This window comes from Lissotriton helveticus, chromosome 1_2 (genome assembly GCF_964261635.1).
Source record: "Lissotriton helveticus chromosome 1_2, aLisHel1.1, whole genome shotgun sequence".
Taxonomy (NCBI): Eukaryota; Metazoa; Chordata; class Amphibia; order Caudata; family Salamandridae; genus Lissotriton; species Lissotriton helveticus.
This window is the reverse complement of record NC_136058.1, coordinates 21,500,401-21,526,219: the sequence shown is the minus strand read 5'-3', so window position 1 is coordinate 21,526,219 and position 25,819 is coordinate 21,500,401.

Here is a 25,819-nt window from a genome sequence, read left to right as displayed (position 1 = left end):
ATGACTATTCCCACTCCAGTGAGTGCAACAGTAGGGAAAGTAGATACTTCATATATTATTTAAAAAAAATGTATATTAATATCTATAAAAAAATTAATTAAAAGTAATTACACATTTAATATAATATAATATTTAATTAATTACAAATACTAATTTAAATTAATCATTACAATTAGTTATCTATTAATACTAACAATTTACAAATTAACAATTAATTATTTAGTAATTAAAAAGTAACTTAACAATTAAAATCTAATATATACCAAAATAAATTAACATATGTAATTAGTTATAATTAAATTACATCCCACCCTATTCCCCTATAAACCCAAAAACCACTACAGAAAATAAATTAGTAAAATGAACATAATTATCAATTAATCAATTTAATAAAATTAATTGTCAATTAAAATTTAATTAATTACCAAATAACAATTATTTAACAATTAATTATAAATAAATAACAATACATAAATTAACATATTTAATTAATTATAATTAAATTACTTCCCACCCTATTCCCCTATAAACCCACAACCCGCTACAGAAATTAAATTAGTTAAATTAACATAATTATCAATTAATCAATTAAATAAAATTAATTGGCAATTACAATTTAATTAATTACAAAATAAACATTAATTACCAATTAATTATAAACAAATACCAATAAATAAATGTACATATTTAATTAATTATAATTAAATTACTTCCCACCCTATTCCCCTATAAACCCACAATCCGCTACAGAATTAAATTACGCAAAATTTAAATAACATTAAATTCATTAATTAAATTACATTATAACATAAATAAACACTTTTCACACATAAAATACACTATAAAAAATTCGATATTATTACATTTTAGATATTTTTACTAACCTATATTATGTACTTCGATATTTTGACTATCTATATTTTAAAATTCGATATTACATTACTTACCTTCAAAACGATATTTTGATGTCTATATTCTGTCCATTCGATATTTTGTCCAGCCTATATTTTGTACTCGATATTACGTCCATTCGATATTTTTTAGTCGATATTTTGTCTGTTTACCGTACATCATGTGCGAGATCCTGAGCAATGCATTTGGTTTGCAAGTTATGTTTCCAAGTTGGACATGATTAATGGTTTGCCTGGATAACCATAACTGACAATGTAATTGAAAATACATGTGGCCCAATCAATCATAGTGTTGGAAGCAAGTATATTAATAGTAATACACTTGCATCAAATAGTATATAATAGTAATAATATCACTACTTATAGTTACAGTGTTGTCAGAAATTCGTTTGGGAGAGTTGTATTTCAACCAACACAATAAACACAATCAGGTTAGGTCACAACACATTTCTAAAAGATTCTCTGCTCAACTTCTGGTAGCAATGGCACAAGCAGCAGGTGATTATGAAGAAGGCTTATCAATAAGCTTGCTCTGTGGACATCATAGCCATTTGGATTAGGCGCCTTGACGCCCTATGGGCTAAGTAGCGCAATATAAATTGGGTTTATTATTATTATAAATATGTGTGTTACATTCAAGGAATACAAAACATTTAAAAAATCAAGAAAACAACACAATGCAATTCCTAAACTAATATATTAAACAAAACAAAGCACTAAAACAATCAGAATTGGATGGGGAATCCAGACACATGATTTGTAAATCTCTATGATGGGGAGAAGAGCAGGTAGGCCAAGTGGGTGAATGGACTCAGATTTACTAACGCCTAACTTAAACTATCTTCCGGCTCTCCAAATCCTCCAGTAGGGCAAGAAAAGAATGTTAATCTTGCAAGGGTCCCTGAAAGTCAGTTATGCCATTGTAATGCTCCTTTTGAAGCCTTCAGTTGAGGGACCCAAATCTCCAAGGCGATAAAATATGATTCTGAAACAGTTGTGGTAACTTCCCACTCGGATAGTGTTAGAAATGGGGGTCTCTAGTTGGCAGTGGTATGCACCCTTTAAAATTAGGGACCCTTCCTCCTAGTCAAGGTAAGGGGGTTACACACCCAAGATAATCCCTGCTCATCCCTTGGTAGCTTGGCATGAGCAGTCAGGTCTATTTCAGAGGCATAGAGTAAAGTATTTGAACATAACACACAGAGTAACACAGTGAAAGCACTGCAAATGGACACCACACCCATTTAGAAAAAAAGTATCTTTATCTAAGCCAAACAAGACCAACATGACAAAAATCCAAAATACATAAGCAAATATATCACTTTTTAAAGGTTTAAGCAAGTTTGTCCATAGAACTCTATGGATGTGTGAATTTTAGCACAAAGTACCTTTGGTGTAGCAACATCTGAAACAAAAAACACCCACAGAGGAGGGTAGCTTCAGAAAATACAAGTGATGCGTCGATTCTTGAGTCCCTGGGTAATGGAGGCATTTTTTGTGCTGCACGCAAGAACAGTATTGCGTCTATTCCTTACTGCGACGAGAAGCAATCATCGTCTCCTTATGGTGTCGCTGGAGAATTGGTACACAGAAAAGATACGTGCAAAATCCAGGTTCTCTGGGTCAATGCAGCAGTGAAAAATTAGGTGTCGATTTTCACAGTCGCCGACAGGTGATGCGTCGATTTCTTTAGCCTCACAGCAGGGCCTGTTTTGAAGTCAGAAACATGGTGCTCAGGACTCGGGCTGCATTATCTTGGAGATGTGTGAACAGGCGCTGCATCTATTCTTCCATTATTAATAAAGGGGTGTCCCAGTACCTCACAGAACCTGGGGAATTAAATATATACAGCAACAATTGGTTCTGTCAAGGAATGCACAATTACTTATGGATAATGACATTTATCCTCAAGCTCAACTTGGTCAAGAACAAAGTACACATTCTGGGACCCGCCCCCTCAGCCTGGGATAACTGCTGGTGGCCTGCTGCATTGGGAACCCCTTCCACCCCCATGTACAAAGTATGTAACCTTGGCATCATACTGAACACCTCGCTCACAATGAACTGCCAGAGCAATGCTGTTTCCTCAACCTGCTTCCACACACTCTGCCTGCTTCAAAAGACTTTCAGATGGATCCACAAAGAATCCAGAAACACGTTACCCACATAATCATCACCTGTAGACTGGACTACGGCAACAAACTCTACATCGGCGTAACCTAGAAACAGCTCAGGAAACATTAGAACGTAGAATCTGCAGCAGCCAGACTGGTCTAGACATCCTTCGCTGCAGCCATATAACACAACACCTCTGACAAATCCACTGGCCCCAGTCAAACAGCGAATCACCTTGAAGCTCCTCACACATGCCTACAAAGTTCTCCACAATGCAAGATCAGCATATCTGAACCACCGCTTCTCATTCCACGTACCAGTCAGAAAACTTTGCTCCCCCCAACTTGACCTGGCCTCCGTCCCACAGATTCACAAGACCAGAACTGAAGCAAGATTCTTCTCCTACCTCCTTGCCAAGGCCTGGAACACCATGCCGCTCTACTGGAGAGAATAACCATTGCTTACCCAATTCAGGAATTATCTCAAGACCTGGCTCTTCAACTGAATATCCATGCCCAGACAGATCAGCCGCTCACCCTCAGCGGCTTGAGAACCTCACAGGTGAGTAGCCATGCTTTACAAACTCCAGATTGATTGATTGATTGATCCTGCTATACTAGGAAAATCCACTCAATGGCACACTATCTACATTAGTAAAATTAAGCTGACTCACATTTATATCATGAATGGTATATTAACATTCAGATATAGTGAGGAAACACATAGGTCATGTACCCAGGACACAGGATTGTTCTACAACATATATAAGTGACATACAAAAAGTACATTACATAAAACATAATCCTAACAGTAGTACACTTGACATGATACAATAAACAGAAAAAATGTCTTTGTTGGGCATCTGTTATTTACTGAAAAAATTATTCAAACATATCCATATTTCTTAGGTGTAGGTATGTAAGACATTTGAGACGGAACACCTATTCTACATTTCAACACACAATGGAAAATGTGTGGAGCACATCACAATGGGTCTTCCTCGGTACAAGTGAAATTCAAAACAGCCTGAAACCAATGGGTTTTGCATTTAACTTGGTTCAGGTGGAGGTAGAACAAAACCTCTCAAAGAGTATACAAAATGAAGTGTCCTCAATGTGGACCTTCAATTATATAAGTCTTGTGTATCATTAAGTGAAAGGTGCCTATTTATTCCACAACACCTTGTACATAAAATGGAAGATAAGTGTTGTCATTTATTTTCAAGGATCCCAAAGGCTGAAACTCAGGCGTTGGTTTTTTCAACCGCACGCCACGCTTGCGGTGGGAAGAACAGGTGCTGGGGAGCGAAGCATGGATGTTCACTTCTTGAAGCAACAAAACCAACTCCAAGGGCCCAGAACTGGAATTGGCACCACGTATCAGGTCAGAACTCCAGGCACGGGAGTTCAGGGGAGCTGCAGATGAAGTCTTTGATGGACCTGAGACTTCCAACAGGAAGCAAGCACACACATGCCCTTGGAGAACCTTGATAAACAGGATAAGAAAGTACAGTATAGTCTTTCCTCTGCCCAAGACAGAAGCAGCAAGCAGCAGGCCCGCACAACACAGCAACAAGCAGAGTGGGACTTCTCATCCTACAGCTTTTCCAGCTCTTCTTCTTATCAGAATCTCTTCTTGATCCAGAAGTGTTCTAAAAATGTGGGGCTACGGTCCAATACTTATACCCCTTTCTGCCTCTAAAGTATTTACTGCATGGATCCTGCCTTGTCCTGAACTAGCTCCAGACATACTACATGGGGGTGGAGACAGCATTGTGTGAGGACAGGCACAGACTTACTCAGGTGTCAATGACATCTCCTACCACCACTCTAGCTCAGCTGGTGATGGGCAATTAGGATATGCAGTGCACTCCTCAGCTCCCTTTGTGTGACTGTCTATAGTGAATACTGTAGACAGTCAGAAACAGCCCAACTGTCAGTCTAAACCAGGCATGGATTCAACAGGCAGACAGAGGCACAGGATGGTAAAGCTGGATAATGCTTTCTAAAAGTGGCATTTTAAAACTCCCAATTCAAAAACCACCTGCACAAAAAGATGTGTCTTTAAATCCTGAGTTCAGGGATCCCAAACTCTATATCTCTGTCTCTTCCCAGGTAAAAGTTACACTTGTAAGATGTTGTAAGGCATCTTCAATGATAACCTATGTGAAAGATAGTCCTTGCAATTGTGAAAAACAAAACGAGTATTTCAGAACATGTAAAACACACTGATACTAGTCTTACCTTTCACAAACACTGCACTCTGCCCATAGGGCTAGCTTGGGCCTACCTTAGGGGTACCTTACATGTGTTAAAAGGGAAGGTTTGGACCTGGCAAGTAGGTGCACTTGCCAGGTCAACATGGCAGTTGAAAACTGCACTTGCAGACACTGCAGTGGCAATCCTGAGACATATTTGCATGGCAGATTATGTGGGTGGCACAATCAGTGCTGCAGACACACAAGTAGCTTTTGATTTACAGGCCCTGGGCACACACAGTGCACTTTACTAGGTACTTATCAGTAAATCAATTATGCCAATCATGGATAACCAATAACAATCTTATTTTCTACAGGGAGCATTTACACTTTAGCATTGATCAGCAGTGGTAAGGTGCCCAGAGTTAAAAAAAACAAGCAAAAACGAAGTCCAACATACAGTCAAAAAAAGGAGGAAAAAGCAAAAAGACATGGGGAAACCACACCAAGTAAGCTAGGTCTAACAGATAGATTTACCACTTCACCACAGTCCAAGGTTTTCCCTTTCAACCTAGTCACTTTTTGTTTCTCAAAATTCCTTGATGTGCAAAGCTGGAAGCTGTAGCCAGGTAGGGCTCCATGAGTCAGGATATCTAATGGCTCCATGAGGCAGGATATTCTAATGGAGATCCCAGAAAACCCTTTTCTCCACAGGAAAACTCTTTGAGCAAAACAAACCTTGTTATCTTGCACCACAAATGCGGTGATAATCACCTCCCCTTTAAGAAACTAGTGCACTTATAATGCCCCACATTAGCTTGCAGGTCGGAGTACATGTCATATTACTATTAACTCAATCAATTAGACAACTATGAATGTAGTTCTTTGTACGTTGTTAGTTACTAGTATAAGTAGGCTGAGGATGTTGGTGTTGTCACTGGTAATGTGAGGTCATAAGCATTGCTTTTGGGTGCGAGGTCATGCTTTGTTGGACTTATTTGCCAGATATGGATTGTGAGCTGTGGGGGGTGACTTATAAAGCATGCTGTCAAAAGCTGTGCATAGAGTGGTTGGCTACATGCCCTAACCTTTGATTGGGCGTGATGTGTGGCCAATCTCTGCAGTCCAAAGCACAGCCATGAGTTTATAGAGACATGCTCTTTTATTCAGTTTGGTTACTGGTTCTCAGAAGAACCATATACTTTTGGAGGTTATGGGCTTCCATTATGTTTTTTAGGTGGATGTTTTGTATTTCTGCAGTGTTCCTACTCTAATATGTGCAATTTTGACAGCAAATGGTCACATAAACTTTTAACTTTTCTTCTGTTGATCAATTTTCATGTAATGGTCTTCCATCTTCTGATTTTCAATCCTTTGATTCATTTTTACCTGACTACAGTATGTCTTGGTTTTATACTCATGCAGTAAACCACAAATATGCTGAGTTATAGAATATTTATAACACTTTTCTGCATCACCCCTTCAGAAATATTTTCAGCTCCTTCTGTTTCATGGGTAAGTGCTGCTTTATCTTTCTATGGTCATCCAAGAGCTTCTGATGCTCTTTTTAGGTTGAGCCTACTGCGTTTGTGCTGCAGGATCATCTGTTGTATGTTTATTGTGGGCTCTTGAGTATTGCCACAGAACTTGTCTGATTCCGCGTTTTTGTTTTCTGCTTAGGGACATTTTTCACCATTTTTCAGTGGTTACGTGCCTTTATTTTGTACCCTCTGCTTCACCAGTACTGACTGTGTAGGTGCAAAAAATTACTGCACCATCCGATTTCCTTCCAAGTCTTGATGTGCGCTTGGAGGCCCCTTCCCAGCTCAATTCAGCCACAGGCCTCTCATTGTGGCCCAATCCCAGCTCCTGCCCTCCAATCCTAGCATAAGCAGTGTGGATGCCTCACTACCTCTTCCTTGCTGTTCTCTAGCTCATTATGTCACTGGTTCCGTGGAACACCAGAATTTACAATGAGCCTTGGTGTTGCTGTTGACGCCATGTTCTCACTTGCACCACCACAGAGGGTCACAGATGAGGGGGCTGGGTCCCAGGAGCAGAAGCAGGCAGCAGAGTAACAGGGCTCGGCTAACCCTTGCACACCCTTGCTTCATCAGCTGCTTTCTTCCTCTTTCTCCCACTTTATATTATGCACAAGGGCTGCATAAAATGAGTGTCCACTTCTCATTCTCCGCCTCTGGCAGCTCTCCCCCTCTCTCTTTCTCTTTCTTCCTTTTATTCCCTCTCTTTCTGTCTCTGTTTTACTCCTTCTCACTTGCTGAACACCGTGACTTCAGGAAACAGCTCTTACCCTCTCTTTCCTCTCTTTTCCTTCATTAGTTCCCCTGAGCAATGGATCCAAAAAAGAAAGAAACACTTTTGCTGCAAATGTTGTCTTTTTCTGACATTTTTCTATTCCAAAGAGGAGCTTTGGTGGAGAGAAAATAAGTTCCAAAATACGCAAAGTAACTAAATAAGCATGAAAAAGTGGTCACAAAGTGACCAGATTGGTTGTATTCAAACCCAGACACATTAGCGCCACTTTACAGAGTTTGTCAGTGAAGTGCTACTTTTGTTTTCTCGTATTTCTGTGAACAACATTGTTTTCCCTGGTGGGAAAGTGCACCATTGCTGTCGGTTGTACAATACCTGGTTGATGTATGGAGTAGAAAATGTTTAACATGTTCCTTTTCAGCTGTTTTCCTTATTTTAGTTTATAAAGTGTGCACTGAGGCTCTTTGTTCAGGGATGTGGTCATTGTAAACCATACTGCCTAGCGTTTGAGATAGTTCACTATCCACTCCTCCTGATATTCCTGTGGTAACTGTCCCCCACTCTCTCTTTCTTCCTCTTCCTCTTTTTCCCTCTCTGTCTCACTCCTTCTCACTTGCTGCAAATCAGAAATGGCTCTTACCCTCTCTTTCCACTCCTTCATTCAGTTCCCTGGGAAATGGATTAAAAAACAAAAAAGAAACACTTTTGCTGGAAATGTCGTCTCTTTCTGTCATTTTTCTATTCCAAAGTGCAGAATCAGGACGCAGAGAAAAAAAGTTCCAGAATACGAAAAGTAACTAAATAAGCAAGACAGAGAGGTCGCAAAGTGACAAGATTGGTTTTATTGATACCCAAACACATTAGCCCAACTTTACAGAGTTTACCAGTGAAGCAGTACTTTTGTTTTCTGGTCTCTCTGTGAATAACATTGATTATCCGGGGTGGGAAAGTGGACCATTCCTGGCGGTCCTGCAATAACTGGTTGGTGTAAGCAATCAAAAGCGTTTAATGTGATCACTTACAGCTGTGTTCCATATTTAAGTTCATAAAGTATGTAACACGGCTTTCTATTCAGGGATGTGTTTTTTTGTAAATTTGTACACCATACTGCTTATGTTTTGTAAGGATATAATTAACAGACATTGAAATGGGTCCCTTTCGGGCCCTGTATTCTTGCCCTTAACTTTTCAGGCAAAAACACTGACTGATTTCTGAAAGAGTGTAAAAGCGTTAAGGTAACCGTGTTGCTCCTGTTTACTTTCACATGCTTTACTTAATCTTGTACTCCCTGTAAGTTCTTGTTTTTTCCAGGATATTACTTTTTTTAAAGCTGAATATTACTCTTGTCTAGTGCATAATTTGAATGGAATTGCATCCAGGTGTTTATAGCTGAGCACAATGGGATCGTAGCTGAAGGCTGTGTGCTATTTTTTGCACAGAGAGCTCTGGGTGTAGGCCTGTTCTTTATTTTAGTGAGCCACTGGACTGCTGCCATCTTGGACAGGTCAACAGTCTAGACTCAAGACTCATTTGTGCTGGCAAGCATAAAGGCAGCTGTAGGGCGTGGATGTGCTCTGGACGCGTGCATCAGGTCAAAGGCAAGCCTGTCTGCGCCCGTTCACGCCTGGATGATGCCAGAAACCGGACGCCGAAAACCAAGACCCCTGCTACTTTCTAATTTAGCTTTCTGATTTCCTGGTCCCCGTCTTATTTGTATTCCCTATTGCAAGCAAATATTCGTCTAGGGAACTCAATCATATTGGGTTGATTAGCGCCTCAGGCTACAACTCCTTTTGGAGTTGTAGCCAGAATGTTCCATCTCTGTAGGGCCTTGCCTCCTGTAGGGCATGTGGATATTTTAGTGTTTCTCCCCCTCAGTAGTGTGTGACTCTGCAAACAATCCACCTTTGTTAACATTGCACCCCTGGCTGTCTTGAATAATTTCCAATCAGACCAATGACATTAGTTCTCTAACTAGCATTGACAATGTCAAGGCAAATTTGACTAAGGAAATTGTTGGCCTGTACTGTAATGTTAGATCTATGTCCAAGCACACCTTAGAAATATGGTACCTCATCTAAGCATCCAATCCTGAGCTTTGTTTTTTTGCTGAAACATGGCTCTGTAACTCTGCAGTCTGAAAAATACTCTCTCATTAGATCTCACCGGATGGATTGTCGGGGAAGGGGTGTTGCAATTGCTCTTCGCAGCCCCCTAAAGGTTGAAATAATTAGCACGCTTTGCATTGGCTGGTTAGAGATATGCATTTTATTTGTTTTATCTGCCACTGAAACGTGGAAAGGGGTGCTACATTACAGTCCTCTTGGCACAAAACAGGATCTCACTCAGGCTCTAATAGATCTCATTGCGCCCTATGCCTCACCCTCTGTGAAGTCTCATTTATTGGGCGATTTCAACTATCACTGCGAAAACTGTGATGATACCGGTGTAATCCACATCTTAGGAGATTTGGAATCACTAGGGCTTAAACAGATAGAGTCTGGCCCCAAACATAAGGCATGACACATGTTGGATCTTATCTTTACTATTGTTAATGAAGTCTCACCTCTTCCTGTCATCTGTTCACACCATTAATTAATCAAGTTTTTTATCATGTGTAAAACTGTTCATGGAAACGCTAAGAAACCCACATCTAGACACCAACACAACTGGAAAACAGTTACCCCTGTCGTCTTTAAGGAGGCCAGCTTTGCTCCCCTGCCTTTATCCCATTTAGATGTGGATACAGCTCTGGCTGTCTACAATGACACCCTTACCAGTGTTTTTGATCGCATCGCTCTCTTAAACAAATGTTCATCTGTCTCTGCTAGAAGTCCAGCTCCATGGTTTTCGGAAAATTTGCATCAAGAGACATCGTTCGGTAAATGCCTTGAGCATAGATGGTGTCTTACCAAATCTCTCAAGGACAGAGTAGAATAGCGATCCAGGCTTAGAGTCTATCATAATATGATAAGAGTAGCGCAGAAAGCGTATCTGGCCTCTACTACTGGCAACATCCTAAACAGCACCAAAGAGCTATATAAAGTACTGAACAGCATCATGCACCTCCCAGCATGTGTCTCTACAAAGTGTGGCCTCACAAAAGCTGTGCAATGAGTTAGCTGACTTCTTTGAAAACAAAATTGAGATAATTTACATTAATTTTCCTGTCATTCCTGACTTGCCTGAGAATGAATTTGATTCTAATCTTACACATCCTTTAGCTATGTGTAGCCTGTGTGACTTTGAACCTTGTTCGGAAGACCAGATGTTGGATTTGCTTCTCCACACCAAGTCTGATTCTCTCCATGTCAAGTTTGGTTCTCTGCAGGACCTTTGCCCATCCAAGACAATGACTATCCTAGCTGTATGCCTGGCTATTGCTAAAGTACCCAGGGACTGAAATGGTGCTTCTGTGTCTCGGCTGCTGAAAATGTCTCCTGCTGAATAAACAGTTCTTTCCAACTATAGACCTATTTCGCTATCACAGAATGGAAAGTGCACTATTGGTGTGTCAGATAATATCAGGCTCTCCTTCGATGTAGGAACTCCGCTCATATTGGTACTTTTGGATTCATCAGCAGTACGTGACATGGTCTCCCACTGTATTCTTACCCCAAGGCTTCTCAAGAAAGGGCTATATGGCAGGGCGCTACATTGGCTCTTTGACCACTGAACACAACAAGTCTGCTTGGAGTCTTTCAATTCGTGACTGATGCATATGGACATGGAGGTTTCCCAGGGATCGTGCCTGAGCCCCACTTTGTTTAACATCTATATGGCACCATTAGCTCAAATCGTTAGAGCCTGCGGTGTAGAGATCGTTTCATATGCAGATGATACAGAACTAATGTTTTCCTTTGGTCCTGATCCTGGCAAGGTGAAGAGTAGATTCACAAACTGCATGATGGAATTTGCTGTATGGAAGAGTAACAAATGTATCTAATTGATCAGCGACAAGACAGAGATCATGCTTTTTGGTAAGGCTACTGACATATGGTTAGCTGATTGGTGGTCTGCACATCTTGGTATGGCTTCTGCCCCTAAGCAGGTAGTAAAAAACCTTTGCATGAGGCTGGATCGATCTTTCTCCATGAAAGATCATGTCAGCTACACCTGCAGCACATGTATTGCTACCTTGAAGCTTTTAAAAAAACTTGCCCTGGCTTCCTGACACCTCTAGGAAGACTCTGGTCCAAGCCCTTTAAACCCGTCACCTAGACAATAGGAACGCCTTGCTGATCTCTGTAAATGATACCCTACTGTCAATACTGCAGTTGGTCCCGAATACCCCCTCGTCTAATCTGTAATCTTCCTTTGTGCTCGTCTTCTTCTCCAAACCTTGGAAAGCTTGATTAGTTGCCTCTTAGGAAGAGAATCATCGTTATACTTTGTTATTTGGCACACAAAGCCCTATTTAAGGCGAAACCAGCTTATCTGTCGTACCTATTAAATCCTTATCTTCGTTCTAGATGTCTGAAATCACAGGACAAGGTGTTTTTGGTGGTTCATCACATCCACACCTCACAATACGGGGGCAGATTATTCTCCTACATTCCACCCCAACCAATTGAACAAATTTCCTTTTGGCCTCCATTCCTGCCCTTACTTCACTTCCTTCAAGAAGGGACTTAAGACTTGGCTATTTTAGATTTTCTTCTTCTCCTCTTGTGCATCACAGAGCAGGGATACTCCTTCTGGAGTGATATGCATGTGATCCCAAGTGATCAAATAAGAAATAAATAAAAAAGGCAGTTAGAGCTCCTCTCAGTGGGGCAGTATGGTGTTCAGTGGGGTAGAGGATGTGGAAACAACTCAGCACCAACTCAGCATCAGCATAGCACCAGTTAGAGTCACTGAGCACCACGTCTACATCACTCAGCAGCACCACCGCAGAATCACCTGAGCACCACTTAGCTGCATCTGAGCACCACCACAACACCACCACAGCATCACTCAGCCCCAGCACAGCACCAGCGCAGCACCATCTCTGCACCAGTGCAGCACCACTTCACTACCAGTGCTGTTTATGCTCACCTCCCTCCAATTACCCAAAAAAGTTATTACAACCAAGCAATAGAACAGGCAGGAAGACATTTTTTATGTTCATTCTTTTTCTATTAGGGTAGTTCAGTTCTACATAATATCTTCTTGGTAATATATAAAATAACAAAATGCTTATAAAACTTTTTTATTATACATTTTCAACATGCTGCACAACAGCCACACTGCTCTACACCATAACTATAAGACATTGGTAAAGCCAATAGCTTTGGCTAAACACGTATAAGATCCCAAAGGCAGGATGCAGCACACATGGAAATAAAGCATTTCTCCTTGTTTCACCTGTTTAAGAACAGGTTTTCCCTGGTCTTAATGATGGTGCTGCCTCCGATTTATGCCTCCCTTGTAAATAGGGGAAAGAGTCAAAATCAAAGGGTGGTGCGGTGGAATGCCCACCGCAACCTTCATTGCCCTCCGCTTTCACGCTAAGTACAGTGTGAAAGGGTGCCTTATTTACAAAGCAGTGTTAAGCCACGATTAGTGGTTTAACGCTGCCTTGTAAAAAAGGTAAAAAAGTGATGTTGTAGTGGAGGTAGTGGCTTGTAAATATGCCCCTTAGTTTCTTTTGCCGCGGGTGACGGCTGAAATCTTGAAACACAATGGAGTCCTTCAATTTTTTTGCTCTCCGTGTTCTCTCCAATGAAGAAAACATACCTTTTCCAGGCTTGAGTAGACATTTAAGGAGCCCCTTTTCAGCTGTGTCAGTCATTATTTAATCTGTCAAATGGGCACTTCCTCTGTATGCGGACTGCACGTCCTGCTTTTCCCAAAACAGTGAATGTGTTATTTTTTGTCAAGGAAAAGGCACTCTTCAGATTGCATGAATTTGCAGCATATAAAAAGATTGTATTACTCTGTAACTTGTCAAATTGTCTGCAAACTCAACTGGAAGTCTCTGAGCTACATAAGTATTCCTCCACTCTTTGCTAGACATGCCAGCTCCATGGTCTTGAGTTCGAGAGCATGTGTTGATACTCATCTGGCTTCTTTTAGGGTTCAGGGACCCAAAACACCCAAAATGCAATTTAAAGTCCACAGTCTTGATACCAAAATTGAATACTACGGAATTGCACCTAAAGTGTGTTGACTAGTTATAAAGACTGTAGCCTCAGTACTGAGACTATGGAAAATAGAAGTGGGATTTTTTCGGTCCTCAAGGTTTTAATCCAATGTTTCAGGACAGATCCAGTAGGCTATGAAAGGGGACCCAATTCAGGTCCACTAGTTCATAGCCTGCAGTCGTGGTATTGTACAAGTTATTGTTTGCATGACTGTTGAACGAATTATGGATTGAGGAATTAAGGAACTAGCCATAACAGGAGGCTTTCAGAACTTATTTTTTGGATTGTTTACATGAATTATGGCTGATTCTTTACATGAATTATGGCTGTCTGGTTAGGAGCCCGCAAATGAGAGCTCCTCTGCTTGGGATTGTTATTTTTAACATTTGTCCTTGTAGCTCTACTGGCCCAGCAGCGGAACCTTGGAACTCTCGAAGTTATTTTGACAGAAACCTAAATTCCGCTTACCGTGTTTCAGACCCAATGCCTGAGTGGTGAAATCTGGTGTATTTGGAGCTGCACTGACCAGGACCCCCATCTTGGATAACGGGCCAAAGAAATGTAGAGGATACTGCGGCTCGCCTATACTCGATGCAAGGGCTGCAATCTCCTACCAGTGCCACCCATATTAGGCCCCACCCTGGAGAAGAGAAACATCCTGATTCCGCCCGGGCCCATGACTACTCCGAAGTCGCTGAAGGTCTGACCAGGACCCAATTGGTTGGCCGATGAAAGCGGGTCCCTACACTTGCTGAAACCGTCCTCATATGTGCGTCTAGGATCGCCTCGTTTGCGATCACCGGTCTCGGGACCTGTCCGGGGAGACATGCATCTTTCCGGATGAAGACCGGAGCGTCTTAATTTTACATTTTTGACGGAGACTGTGGCTCGTGCTTCTCAGGGGTACTGATTAGATCCCTCAGTTTCTGGTGATAAAGCTGGATTTGCAGAGTCTCCAGATTTTGCAGCTGGGTGTTCCGAGTCGGTTGAAGAGACCACCTGCACTGTGCCAGTTTCCTGAGCGGATTTTGGGTTGCGCTCTCCACCCTTGCGTCACCTTGGCTTGTCCACCCATCAGCGCTGGATGCTTTTGAACACAGGCTAGCACTCGGCATCTCACAGGAGGTGCGGCTAGCAAAGGACCTACGCCGTTGTGCTGCTGGTATTTTGAAAATCGGCAGGAGGCTCATGGCTCAGATGCCTGACTCCGTCATAATGGGTGCTCAGTACACAACGAGAGGCACTGGAACAGGTAACGACAGGGTTGGCGAAGGGAACAGGGACATGGGAGGGTCTCTATGTTTAATGTCTAGTGGTTCGTCTCAGCTGTTGGAGGCATTTGGAGCACTAGAGGAGGGTCTCCCTTGCATCTGCTTGCCTGACCTCAACATGACCACCCCACCTGTTGTTTGAGGCTATCACAGACACTCTGTATCCCGATGGAATCCCTTTTGTCTGTTTGTTTTTGGGTTTTTGGTTAATTTTTGGGTAAATGCTTGACCTCTTCTTGACAGCTGCACCTGGTGTGTGAAATGATCACGGTCACACTGAAACCTCCTGTGTACTGGCTTTCTCCCTATTGCCAGTTTTGAGTAGACGAATGAGGGGCTCAGAGAGTCTCCATAGGAGCCTAGCACGGGTTTTTGGTTAATTTTTGGGCAAAAGCCTGACCTCCTCTTGACAGCTGCACCTGGTGTGTGAAATGATCACGGTCACACTGAAAACTCCTGTGTACTGGCTTTCTCCCTATTGCCAGTTTTGAGTAGACAAATGAGGGGCTCAGAGAGTCTCCATAGGAGCCTTGCACGGCACCCCTATCTGTGTCTGTAGACTCTGAGGGACTCCCTTTTTGGTTGTGCTTTTCACTTTTGTTGATCTTGGGCACCTATTTTGTCCCATGGTCACTGGTGTTTGTGGTGTGTTGCCCCCCTCCCTGGTCCCTGCTCAACTGGGCATTGAATGTGAAAAGGGTTGGCCCTAACCTTCTGCGTTTGAAGCCTTCGTGGAGTGGGCTTGCCGTCACTATCACACTCACCTGGTCTGGACATTGAAAGACAAAAGGGGGTGGTTCCACTTTCTGCTTTGGTGTGGCCATCCTGAAATGGTCGCCTCTCTGTCTTTATCCCACTCTCCTGGTAATGACCTCTCCTCCAAACACCTTCCACGTCCTAAGGATATATCAACACAAGCATCTGTCACACTCTCAAAATGGAATTAAGTCCCGATCCTTCAGGATCCAACTCATTCATCATCAACTACCCATCCAACCTATCGAAAAATGCAGCCAAAAAACACAAGCATCACATTCTTAGGGCCAGGCCTGAAACTGTTATTTGTCGATGACTACTTCTGCACAAACAAAGGCAGCCAAGTCAATGACCTTATTTTCTACACTAGGAAAAGAGCTTGTTGGTTAAAAGTCTTCAACTCGATTTTACGAATATCAGGTACCAGAAAAACATCTCACGGTCTCAAACTTACTACAGCGCCTTCGTCCATGCTCACTGCCAATGCCACCATCACCCTCTATAACAATGGAATCATCCTAATCCAAACCTCCAATGTAAATCTAATTAAGATAGCCATTATCTTCCCTGTACTCAAAAATGCAGATTCTTCGAAAAGCGAAGACACGCTCTCCCACTCGTCCATCCCTCAGGTCACCACTAGTCCTTCCCTCATCACACGGAGTAGGCCCTCACTCTCTTTAAATCACTCATCGCCTCTAGATGTTCACATAACGAAGTTGTCCCCTGTTGACGTGTCCCTACCCTCTAGACTCCCGACGCAGAATGTGAGAGACATACCGGGTTCACCAGTCGCTCAGCCAGCCAATCCGACTTTATCTGTTCTTCGCTCGGAGAGATCCCCATGTGACCGACTATCATTGCCTTCAACAACTGATTCCTTTTCCCTAATCTCTCTTCCCACGCCTCTCACTATGTCGGCACACCCCATCAACCATGATAATCCAACCCCACTCTTTCCGGTCCGGACCCTCGGGTCAATGGGCATATCTCTCGCTCTAATACCCCTACCTTGTTATCTAAAGGTTTAGGATCTCCGCTAGTCCCACTGGATCAACTCCCTTCCCGGGAGCCACTCTCCATCACCTTGGACCTCAAGGGCCTACACCAAGGCCCTTTTTCTCCGCTCGCTGTCCCAACACACCCCTTGGCCCTTTCTGACTAGGTTACGCGCCTGGACGATATATCTCTCCAGCTGCACCTACTAGCTACTGAACTACGTGACCTGAAAACTCTATCACATGATCTTTTCTCCATGATCAGATCCCTCCTCACCTCTACAAACCTGCCTAGAGCCTGCCACAAGGGAGTGATCGATTGGGCCAGTCCTTAGCCCCGTCTCGCAAACCATTCCCTTAGCTAACGCGCCATCCCGCCCCAGAAAATAGGAGACTTACTTGGCACCCACTGAACTCAATGCCTTGCACAACTCTTACTCTACGAGTTTTCATTCCAGCTTGATCCCGCCAAACAAAATACAATCCATCCATTCTTACCCATACAGAGAACCTCATTACAATCCTAGAGTCTTCAATAAAGACAACCTCAAGAGAGTGAATGTCATTCAGTCTCCATTACACACTCATTCTCCATGACTTAAATGTGTACTACTCAATTGTAGGTCAGCCAATACACACCTCAGACATCTTTGACCTCATCCAACCCAAAGATTTAGACTTTATCATCCTCACTGAAACATGGCCAAATCCCGCCTCCACCCCTTTCCTAGACTTACTAGTACCTCCCACTCACGATATAATTAGGCTAGACAGAGCCCGGAAGCTGGGGGGTGGCCTAGCGTTTATTCATAGGAACACACTCGCGATCTCTCACTTAGTGTCCTCTTCTCCCTCCTCCTATTAATACATTTGTCTAAGAGTCTCTATTAATAACCTGCTGGTTTGAAAACTTCACCTTTTTTATCACCCCCCAGGAGACAATCTCCCCTTCATCGAGCAATTAATGGAAGTCATCTCTGGCAATATCGACTCAGCCATGTCCCGAATTTTCCTTGGTGATTTCAACCTTCACTGGTCTAACTCCAATGACCAAGCGGTACCTTGCCTTAAAACATTTTTTAATGATCAAGAACTGAGTGAGCACTGTGACCAACCAACTCACCACAAAGGTGAAACTCTAGACTTCATTATCGCGAAAGGGCAGACTATCACATTGGACACCATTACCCTTTGCTCGGATCACCATTGCATCTTGTTTTATATAAACAGGGAGGTGGCATTGAGGAAGGCCCAACCAACTAAAGCAAAGGTCTGGAAAAGGGACCTCAGATCAATTTTTTTTTTGAAGAGTTTTATATAGCGCGAACTAGACCCGAACCGAATCAGGTATCAGAGCGCTTTACATAGCACCAGTTACGTTACATGAGGACGGACACACATTCATTTTAGGCACGGGGAGATTAAGTGATTTGTCCAGATTCACAGGAGGTTTTGGCGTCGTTACCGAGACTCGAACCCAGATACCCAGGTCCGAGGTCGAGCGCCCTAGCCGTTAGGCCAACTCCTCTCTCCTCTCCTCTCAATTAACACAGTTGATCTAGCAGCCCACTGTAAATCTGCCCTCTCCTCCCAAGCAGACTTTATCGATGTCCAGTTACTCACTGACTGCTACAACTCGACCATCTCCAACATCCTGGATGAAATGGCACCGCTCCGACAAAAAAATACCTCAACAAAAAATCCAAACCTTGGTAACATGACAATTTAAACACAGAACACCGCAACCTTAGGGCAGCTGAACGTTCCTGGAGATCCAATCCCTCCTTGGAACAACTAAAACTCCTTGGAGAGGTTAGATGTTTTTACAGCAAAAAAATCAAGAGCACCAAGGCAGACTACTTCAGACATCAACTGGATCAAGCTGCAAACCGGCCCAAGAAACTATTCGAGTTGGTCAAACAACAATCTACTGTAGGCCCAAACCACTCTGACTCTGAAGGCAGTCCACCTTCTTGGGATGATCTTGCTGCTTTCTTCACTGAGAAATCAAGGCTCATCTCCATTAATCTTGCCACCAAGAAGGCGCTCCTACCATCCCCTGGGTCCATACCATACCAATAATAATGCAAAATGGGACACCTTTACCCCATCAACATGGTTCTTTAGAACATCAATCCATCTAACCATTTTAGTGACCCGCTGCCTCCGACCATCTTCAAAGAAATCAAGAATGCACTTATCCCCACCAGGACAAGGATTGTAAATGCTTCTCTTTCACAAGACACGATCCCAGACTGCCTAAAAGCAGCGCAGCTGTCACCTGTTCTAAAAAAAACAAACACAGATAACTCTGACATCAATGATTTCCGCCCTATATCTAACATCCCCACATTAGCTAAACTACTTGAAAAATGCGTACAATCCCAACTCTGTACTCACATAGAGAATTTCCAACTCCTAGACCAGCATCAATCCAGCTTCCGGAAGGGGCACAGTACCGAATCGTCTCTCACTCACGTGATGGATGACATCTTAAAAATGCTTGATCAAAATGACTCATGCCTCCTAATCCTCCTGGACCTTTCTACCGCTTTCGACACAGTGACCCACAATGACCTCCTATCCATTCTGAAGAACAGGATGGGTTTATCAGTTTGGGTGTTATAATGGTTCTCGTCCTTCCTTCACGACAGATCACAAAGAATCAAGACAAACCACTCCCTCTCCCAGCCCTCTCCAGTACTCATGGGTGTCCCTCAAGGGTCTGTCCTATCTCCTATCCTCTTCAACCTTTTCTTGGAACCACTAGCTAATTCTTTAAACTCCACAAACATCCTCTTTCATATGTACGTGGATGACACACAACTTTATTTGAAAATCTCATCCCTGGACAACATCATCTCACTCAACTCTACCCTAAACACTACGCAAAACTGGCTAACTGAGAACCATCAACTGCTCAACAGCTCCAAAACTGAATTCTTTTTCATCCCTCCTCCGAACCACATCCCTAATCTAGTCCCTTGGCTGAATCACCTTACTGCCTTCAATTGCACTCCTCTCATTACAGACTCAGCCAAATCTCTCAGTATCAACCTGGACAAACACCTGAATATGAAAAATCATATCAGCAATGTGTGTATGGGAGCTAATCACTGATGAGGACACCCAGAAAGATCAAACAATCCCTTCCATAAAAGGACTTCAAGCAGGTGGTACAAGCTCTTGTCCTGCAGAGGCGGGACTATGGCAGCGCGATGCACTGCGGCCTGCCCAAATACACCCTGGTACCACTAAGGGCATTATGGAACACTGCGGCATGACTGGTCACAGGTACCAAATGAAGTGAGCACATATCCCAAATCCTAAAATCTCTTAAATGGTTGCCTTATGAAGGACGAAATCAGCTAAAGATTGCCGTTTCAGCGCACAAAGCCCTGCATTTCAAAACTCCCAGGTACCTTGCCCAAAAGCTTGAATTATCCTGTGGTGGGAGAGCATCAAGAAGTGCTATCACTCTCCTCCTGAAACCACCCATCCTTAAGAAAAACAGAAACGCTCTCCGGGCCTTCTCCGGTGCTGCCCCAAGGATTTGGGACTGTCTTCCACCGGAAGTTCGCAGAATCTCTTCAACGACCATTTTCAAACTCGAAGCCAAAAGATTCCTAATGAACAAATGTTTACTTTTATTTGGACTTGGATCACTTACTCGAAACCACTTTTCCTACAACCATTGTAACCCTCCTGTGAAGCTGCTCATCTTTACTGCATTTTATGTCCCCCTTCGTAGTCTGTTATATTCAGGTTTTTCATATTATTCTCCATGATTCACTTGTCTGGGAAGCATGTGAGTATTCCTGCTATGTATTCATACATGTTGTCGATACTGGGTCTATGCTCTTTTTTCCGCCTTGTATACCCCCTTTCTTAGACTGTTACATACTCGTTTTTTACTATTCTCCTTGGGTCATTTGTCTTGAAACTATGCATTTATTTGTCTGGGATATATTTGATTATTCCTTTTGTATATTCTTACTTGTGGTCAATACTGGATTCATGTCCTTTCTCCCTTCCTTTGTAAAGCACTCTGATATCCCTCGGGATCTTGTTCACGCTATATAAAACTTTATACATAAAATAAATAAACTAGGCTAAAATGTGCTAACCAATCCTAAGCTTAGCTTCACTTTAACTGTGTTTTTTAGTAAATAAATAGAAAAGTACTCTTCAATAATATCTTAGCAAAATTACTTATGTGATTGCTTATGTTTATGTTTTAGTAAAAGACATAGCTATAGTATTACATCTTGATTCAAATCAGTAAATCAGTTAAAATTCAAATTAAGCTGAGTTGAAAGTACATCACACATTTGTTTTAAACTGTTCACTGAAGAAACCAAATAGTTATATGCAGAGACACCAAGGCTAAGCATTGCGACTGTATATTTCCCAGTCTGACATACTGTACTCTCGAGGGTCACACTTACTGCTGAGCTGCAGGCATGACCTGGGGCCTTCAGAACACACCATCTTGAAATAAACGTCTGTACTGCTCTAGGATTTTAATGAAAGAAATTTGACAATTCAGTCACCTTCTACCCTAGGTATATAATTTTAATTTAGTACATGAGAGGTGGTTAGCCAAATCACCAAAGTTATGGTTTAGACGTGCAAAAATAGGAAAGGCACGCGGACCTAGTATATTTTATCCGCCAAATTATTCATCAGTACACTATGACAAATGTGCAATTGTGAAAGTACTTTCAGAACGCGCCAAATTCTGTCCCAACAGCCATCGAGTCATTGACTCCTTTGTCATTTAAACTCCTTGGGGGATGCACAGTGCCTCTAATTGTGTGCAACTTCAAAAGCGACCTCAGACATAACGCCTTCATGCCCACTCTTAAATGACCACATTAGAGACAGAGCTGGATTTATCTTTCAACATGAAATATTTATCTGGAGCAATGGATAGCAAAGTCTTCTCTAACTGCACGGCAGTGATTTATAATCTGGGCAAATTGTGCCTCCTGAAAGCCCTGCCTGGAGATATTTATGTATCACGGTGATGAGATGCGGGGTCGAGGCGCGCGGATAGTTGGAGCAAGATTGAAAGGCCAGCTCCGTGTCGCGCCTGTCGCTTTATAACACTGCTAGCGTTTTTGCAGGACACTTGACGTCGGAATAACTGTTTCATTAGAAGAATCATAAAGCCGAGTGTATTTTATCAGGCCTAATTGCCGCTGATTAAATTGACATTTTGAAGCCTTGCATCTGTTTGAGCAGACAGTTGCATGATTTCTCGAACAGAGCTTCCCCGCCGACTCATAAGATGGCACTTCACTTAGCTCTCGTGAGATTTAACACTCCCTTTTGTTAAGGTCAAAATAACTGACATTGTTTCGCAAGGGCAACATAAATCCAGTGATACATTACTGAGCTTTCATTATGGGTCGCTCTCTGAGCGCGTTTTCTTTATTATTCATGCCTTCCGAAGAAATAGATCTGCTCCATGTTTCTGTTAAGTTGCTGCAGTCATTTACTTCTCTTGCAATGCAAACCCTACAGCCAGGGCCATGTCATCATGAAGACCTATGAGGTACATATGTACGTATATCTGGAAAACGACAACCTAAAATGTGTGGCAATTAATTACAAACGGTGTGCAAAATTGTGATTTTTTTTATACTTAATTTTGCACACAAAAAAAGTAAAAATACTGAACATTCTGGGAATGGTTGAAATTGTGGGGGAAATGTTGATATTATCTCCCGCAGTTCACCATACAAAATACTACACTGCACTGTCTATGTGCCATATCTGCTAAGATACAGCGTGGTGGCTCTCCTTCCAGTTGGTGTTGCACAATCAGGCTGCTTAGCGCAAACCACTCACCTTTGTTCCGTAGCGCAAAGGTGAATGCTCGTGTCTAGCTCAGGCTATGCACTGCAAGAGTACTCAACTAGTAGAAAGCACTGTGGGTACACTAACTTTAAAACTTTTCTCAAATTGGATGTGTGCTGTACTGTTGCAAAGTCATCCTGTGCCCTGGGCACCCCCCGACTTTTTACTGACTGGTACGGGTGGTAACTGACTCTGACTGACCCTGTGTTCTGTCTAACCATGCTCAGGGTCAGTGCTATGCTAAAAACACTTAAAAACAGTGAAAACACCTACATACACTAGGGTACACTATGGATTTGTGTACCCCTGTGATTGGCATGACCTATCCTCTAAGGCCCTAGTACATAATAGGGCCGGGGGATTGAAACTACCTATCAGTCCCTAGTATATATTAGGGCATGGCAGTTTAGAGGCCAGCAGCCCTTTTTGCACTTGCATGTGAGCACTGTTGAAGCCTAATGTCAGTTTAGAAGGAGACCTCTGTTGCAGGATTGCTTTTAAAAAGTAATTGTGCCCAAACTCGACTTTTGGGTTTGGGGCACTTAAAAAGGACGAGACTGCAATGTTTGGTATTGGTAGGTACACCCAGGGTCTCCCATAGGTGTTCATGGGGTGGGGGGGTCAGGTACTTATAAGGAGAACCCTTACAAAAAGGTTTTTATATGCCCTGGGGTTAGTGAAATTGCACATTTCACTCCTCATATTGTAGTAAAGTGCTTCCCAAAATCGAATTTTGGGCTAGAGGCACTGTGAAATGAGGATCTGCAATATTTTGATATACTCAGAACCCCTAAATTATTTCCTAGGTCTGATGGATTTGAAATTCCTTTCCTTAGTTGCCTTAGTTTATGTTGTGTAAAGTTAGGATAGTGTGAATAACTAATATGTACTGATTTTCGTGTATTGCGGCCTACTAATTTACGCCTGCAGAATAAAGGCCTGCTTGGCTGAAGTCCCTCCATCTTGGATTTCCTAATAATTGCCTGACTGTATTCATGCTCATGTTAGGCCTAGAAACGAAACTGCTTGCTTCAGTAGAACATTGAATTTTGTTATATTGTCTGTACATGTCCAAGGTTGCAGCTGCCCTTGGTAATGAGTAAGATTGTTTCACATTCTGATGGATACACTTCATGATGTTCTCATTCAGGGAAGATGCTGGGATTCCACAGAGCGGCCTTGGGCCGCTGATAACACGACCCATTGACAGGTGCAGATTCATCTCTCTGTACCTCCTTTGTTCGTACTCGGGTCCGGCTGGAAGTTTTACACCGTGGGCGTGACCGAAGTCCTCGGAAAGGTTTATCATGTATTATCAAGTGTTGGATAGTCAGTCCACTCAACAAACTCCTTTGGGTGAGGTTCTGACGGCGATTCTCAATAGAGATATGATAATAAACGCTTGTTGTATTTTTCTAAACTGTCTGACCGATTCTTCATTTGGGAAGGCGTAGCAGGTGGTTGTAAGAATAACCCGCATGGCCCTAACAGCCACGTCCTTCAGATGGCACCCGAACAGGGACTCTGCAAAAGAGATTTCTCCCCCGTAGTCGGGGCTCAGGGGCTGGGGTGGTGCCTGTTCAGTTGGGTGGATCGGAGGGCCCTCATTTCCAAGACCAAGTTTGGTTCTTGCAGCTGCTCCGTCTCCCCTATCGGGTGGATCCCCAGCTAGCGGCCCTTGGCTGGAGTCCTGAAGGCGAAACCTTGGAGCTGACCGTCTGATCCGGAGAGTCGGTGGTGGAGAATAACTTGCTTGAACCTGTGTGCACCAGGTGAGTGATTTAATTTGTGAAAAATTTGAGCCATTGTATGATGGGTCGGTATACCCTTGAGGAACACAGAGCGCTTGTGAGCAGCCTGCTGGGCCAACTTGAAAATGGTTGCTTTGTATAAGGTTCAGGGCTGTTCGCAGGTAATCTTTGGTGATTTTATTGGAGACTTTGTGGAAAAAGACTCACAGTGTTCACAGTGAGGTGTGAGCAAACTGCCGCGGCAGACTTCGGAAACTCTGGGAAAGGTCTGGAGCAACGCTAGCCAGAAGGGTACCAGATGAGCTCCGCGGAAGGTTTCGGAAGGGTCTGAATAAGTTCTGTGGCAAAAGCCTGTCTTTGGACTATTCATTTTGTCTTGTATCAGTCTGGGGCTGAGGCCAGTCCTCTGGTAGACATGAGCTGATGGGCTATGTCTGGTATGGTATTTGTATGGTAAAGACACATGTTCTGTATTGTTGAGACACTAGTCGATGGGCCGTGCTTGACATCTGTGACAGTGTTGAAAGACAATTGACTCAAATTTTGTATTTGACGAGTCTGTGGACTTGGGTTTGATTTTAGAAATTGTTATTTAATGTTTTGTAATTGTGTGTTCTAGGTCAATGTAGATGAAGGAGTGAATGCAGTGAGTGCATGTGTGAGAGTCGACAGAGATCTCCGGACAATTGAATGCAATGAAGTGCGATTGTTGTCACATTGATTATTTCATGATAGTGTGAATTTCCTGTATATGAAAGGTTGTCTGTGCTTGTTTGACAATGCCTTGTTGCAGTAAGTTGGGTTGTTTTGGATGTTGTTGTCGCTCAGCTGATGCACGGTTGGAAGAGAGCCAAACTGCAACTCCGGAGGGTACCCCGAGTTTTGATATTTATGTCAAACATGGCATTGGTCATATTATGTTTAACACGTTATGCAATAAATATACTTAAGACAATGCTGAGCTACAATGGCCACATTCCTGTTCATTTGATAAACAAAAAATTAATTATTTGCAAGATAAAATGTTTGCTAGATGAAGTCGACAGTCTACGTTTGATTCTTTGAGGGTGTGGCAGAAGGAAGCGAAGCAACGATGTTTGAGGGCGTAGAAGGTGGCCAGGAGACAAGGGACGCAGACCATTACACAGAAGGCAGTAGTCTATGATAGGGAAAAGACAGAGAAAGGTATGGAATATGAGGACAGGGGTTTAGACTACAAGTCGATAAAAGCTATGTTGCTAGGGAGGAGGGGGATGAACTAATTAAGGAACTTCTAGACTCTTGCCCACCGCCACCATATGCTCTACAGCGTATATACCCTACAGTCCCCACTTCTCCTGCCCCCGCCACGGGAACTGCCCCCTCCGGTGCCCGCAACATTACTGCAGCACCTTCCTGTCCTCAGCAAGGAGCGGATGTTGCTCCCTTTCTTGCACTATCTCTTCTCCTTACTGACCCTTCCCTTGCGCCTGTCATAACTGCTTCCCCTCCCTTCACACCACCAGTTTTGGATGCTTTTGTGGCAGTGCCTGTCTCATGTGTTAGCCTGGTCCTCC